Raw genomic sequence first — 4,262 nt, 5'->3', positions numbered from 1 at the left:
GCTGCCTCACTCCTATATTATTATCATCAAGTACTCTTCTGTTCCCAAGGAAGGCGTTCTCACTCCTATATCAACACTTGCACATAAACATGGACATCAAGCTCTGAATCTCTTGCTACTGTCCGAAATATAGCCCCAGTCCCAAACACCAGATGGATAAGGAATCCTTATAACTTTGCTTCAGCACCGTTTTGTAGTGATTTATATGCCCAATTTTGACATGGATTAATCCAAAATATACAAAAAGGGTACTTTGATCATGTTAAATCTTGTTTTATTTATTTGTTTATTTATTCTAAGCATTGATATACGAACAATACAAAGACAAACAGTCACTTCTTTGTCTTCACTTCATCTAACTTTCTTTCATTCTTATAAGCAGCAAGATTCCATTTTGAGTCATCAATAAGGAGCTGGAAATTTTGTTAACTGTTATTTGTTAGAATTACAAATGTGGTTGTAGCCCTAGCGGGACTTTCCTAATGAGGTCTTTGGAAAACCTGTCACTAGTCTGATTTTTTTCCAAGTTGAATGTTTTTCCTGAGGCTTAAATAACAGAGATATGGCTATCCTACCTCTTACATGGCAAGACGTTTCGTTTTGTACACAAATTTCCCTCACTTTATCATATGCATACTGATTATATTTATAACATACTACTTCTAATCTCTAATATAAAAACTAGTTGGAGATTGAGTTTAGTTTTAAATATAAGATTTCAATATGTTTTATCCTTAATATATTTATCATTTTTTTCAAACTATCTCTATTAATTGTCTATATTAAAAAAGTTTGTGGCAAGGGGTAGTCTAAATGCAAATGATTTGAAAAGATATTTTAAGAAAACCAACATAGTATATTTTTGAAAAATAACTGATTAAACTAATTTTTTTAATCTAATCAGATTTATTAAGTAGATCTTATATTAAAGATAAAAGCTAATACGTTTTAAAAGTCGAGAAAGATTAAAATTATTGCAGAAGATAATAAGAGAAATAAAGAGCCGCTGTTGTAGAAGCCCACTCCGCACTCAATATTTTATGTAAACGGCTCTGCTCAGAGACAAATAGCGCCAAAAGCAGGGCAATATGGTACATTGAACAACCTAAGAAGCCAAACCAGCGAATAAAATAACTAGGCTATACTATTTAAATGCCATACCTATCTGGGTGTGGAGGTTTTCCAGGTGCTTTGAACTCAAAAAAAGCTCACCCTCTTCTCTACCACCGCCGAGCTAAACCCCATTACCTGCAAGCATTCACGCGAATTATGGAAACCCAATAATGGTTATCTATAGCTCTCAACAAAGCCAGAACTGGGAATAGCCACTGTGCCGTCCTTTCCACCACCATTAGCACTAAAAAAGAACAGTAATGCAGCAAGAATGTGAAGGCAAGTGCATTTTCTGGCAAGGCAGAGGAATAGGTAATACTGTTTTTATTGCCAGTTTTCTCACTTCCTTCTTAAATATAGATAGATGCCACAATCTCTTATGTTTCACATGCAAGTATTGAAAAGGCTAGTGTGAAACTTAAGCATCATACCTCAATAGAAACCTCCTTCACATGCATGTTGTCTCCTTGAGTGGACTTTTATGAGCTTCACCACCATCTTCAACAGCAGGACGACTGACTACACTAAACTTTTAGACCCAGTTCTTATTAGTCTTCTTCAGTTTCACCATTAAGTCACTATCCATTTCCTAAATGGGAAATATTGTTCCTTCTAGTGTCACCCCATCCCTATTATTTTCTCTGTTCTTCTTGTGGTTGATCATGGCAAAGATCGAACAAGTCTCCTCTCTCTCACCTGATGGACAGGCCCTTCTTTCCCTTATATCTTCAGCTGACCCTTCCGCAAAATCCTCCTCTTCTGTTCTCTCTTCATGGAACCCATCAAGCCAAACCCCTTGTTCATGGCATGGCGTCACTTGCTCCCCACAAGGCAGAGTCATTTCATTATCTATTCCAGACACTTCCTTAACCTTTCCTCTCTGCCTTCCCAGCTTTCTTCTTTATCATATCTGCAACTTCTCAATCTGTCTTCCACTAATATATCTGGCTCCATCCCACCTTCTTTTGGCCAACTCTCCCATCTTCGCCTCCTTGACATCTCTTCAAATTCTCTCACTGGTTCCATTCCTGGAGAACTCGGCAGACTCTCTTCGCTGCAGTTCCTTTACTTGAACTCCAATGGATTGACTGGAAAGATCCCTCAGCAACTTGCTAATCTTACTTCACTTCAAGTTTTCTGCCTTCAAGACAATCTCCTTAACGGGTCAATCCCATCACAATTAGGCTCTTTGACATCTCTACAAGAGTTTCGAATTGGGGGTAATCCCTATCTAAGCGGTGCGATTCCACTACAACTAGGACTACTCACCAATCTCACTACATTTGGGGCCGCAGCCACTGGACTTTCGGGTGTTATTCCGTCTACATTCGGGAACTTGATCAATCTCCAAACGCTAGCACTTTATGATACAGAAATTTCTGGTTCTGTACCACCGGAGCTTGGTTTGTGTTCTGAGCTAAGGAATCTATATTTGCACATGAATAAGCTGACAGGTTCTATCCCACCTCAACTGGGCAAGTTGCAAAAGCTTACTAGCGTGCTTCTCTGGGGCAATGCCTTGACTGGGTCAATCCCTGCTGAGATTTCCAATTGCTCATCACTTGTTGTGTTTGATGCCTCTGCTAATGAACTTTCTGGTGAAATACCACTTGATTTTGGGAAGCTGATGGTTCTAGAACAGCTTCATCTATCAGACAATTCTCTCACAGGGAAAATACCATGGGCAACTGCACTGCTAACTTGCACTCCACTTCTTGCTAACCTTCAGCTTGACAAGAATCAATTATCAGGTACTATTCCATGGGAAGTTGGGAGATTGAAGTCTTTACAGAGTTTTTTCTTGTGGGGGGGGAATTCGTGTCTGGAGCCATACCTGCCTCTTTTGGTAACTGTACAGAACTTTATGCACTTGACCTTTCAAGGAACAAGCTAACAGGTTCAATTCCAGATGAAATTTCGGATTGAAGAAGCTGAGTAAGCTTTTGCTTCTGGGAAATTTCCTTATCTGGAGAATTGCCACCAAGCGTTTCAAATTGTGAGTCTCTAGTACGGTTGAGGCTTGGAGAAAATCAGCTTTCAGGACATATACCAGAGAGATTGGCCAACTGCAGAATCTGGTGTTCCTCGACTTGTACATCAACCATTTCTCTGGAAGCTTGCCAGTGGAGATTGGGAACATCACAGTTCTAGAGCTTTAGATGTTCATAATAATCACATTACTGGGGATATCCCATCTCAGATTGGGGAGCTTGTAAATTTAGAGCAGCTAGATCTCAGTAGAAACAGTTTGACAGGTGAAATTCCTTGGAGCTTTGGAAACTTAAGTTATTTGAACAAGCTGATTCTCAACAATAATTTAATCACAGGTTCAATTCCAAAATCCATCAGAAAGTTGCAGAAGCTAACTCTATTGGATTTGAGTTACAACAACTTCTCTGGTGACATCCCAACTGAGATTGGTTATGTTACAAGCTTAACTATCAGTTTGGACTTGAGCTCGAATGCATTTACAGGAGAAATCCCCGAGTCAATCAGCGGTTTGACACAGTTACAGTCACTTGATCTTTCTTATAATTTGCTCCATGGAGGAATCAAGGTTCTTGGTTCCCTCACCAGTCTCACTTCCCTAAATATCTCCTACAACAACTTCTCCGGTCCTATCCCAGTAACTCCTTTCTTTAGAACCCTATCTTCAAACTCATATTTTGAGAATCCCCATCTTTGTGAATCCCTTGACGGGACCACATGTTCTAGTCTGCTTCGAAAAAATGGTCTAAAATCTGCCAAAACCATAGCCTTGATATCGGTAATTCTTGCCTCAGTTACCATAATTGTCATTGCATCTTGGATTTTGGTGACACGAAACCACAGGAATATGATTGAAAAATCTTTGGGGACATCATCATCTGCTTCAGTAGCTGAGGATTTCTCATATCCTTGGACTTTCATTCCATTTCAAAAACTAAACTTCACCATAGATAATATCTTGGATTGCTTGAAGGATGAGAATGTGATTGGAAGGGTTGCTCTGGCATTGTATACAGGGCTGAAATGCCTAACGGGGAGTTGATAGCAGTAAAGAAGCTTTGGAAAGCAAACAAAGAGGAGAAAAACTGTGGACTTTTTGTGCAGAAAATTCAGATTCTTGGGCACATCCGGCATAGGAATATTGTGAGGCTCCTAGGTTA

The 4,262-nt window shown here is 39.5% G+C and overlaps 1 pseudogene; it reads left to right on the top strand.

Moving 5' to 3' along the window:
* The first annotated feature begins 1,714 nt into the window (after window positions 1-1,714).
* Window positions 1,715-4,254, top strand: LOC114755278 (probable LRR receptor-like serine/threonine-protein kinase At1g34110; annotated as a pseudogene).
* Window positions 4,255-4,262: the final 8 nt, after the last annotated feature.

This window comes from Neltuma alba, unplaced genomic scaffold, assembly GCF_004799145.2.
Source record: "Neltuma alba isolate B1F8T4 unplaced genomic scaffold, ASM479914v2 tig00010245_pilon, whole genome shotgun sequence".
NCBI lineage: Eukaryota > Viridiplantae > Streptophyta > Magnoliopsida > Fabales > Fabaceae > Neltuma > Neltuma alba.
The sequence above is the reverse complement of the archived record's forward strand: the minus strand, read 5'-3'. Positions and strand labels throughout refer to the sequence as shown.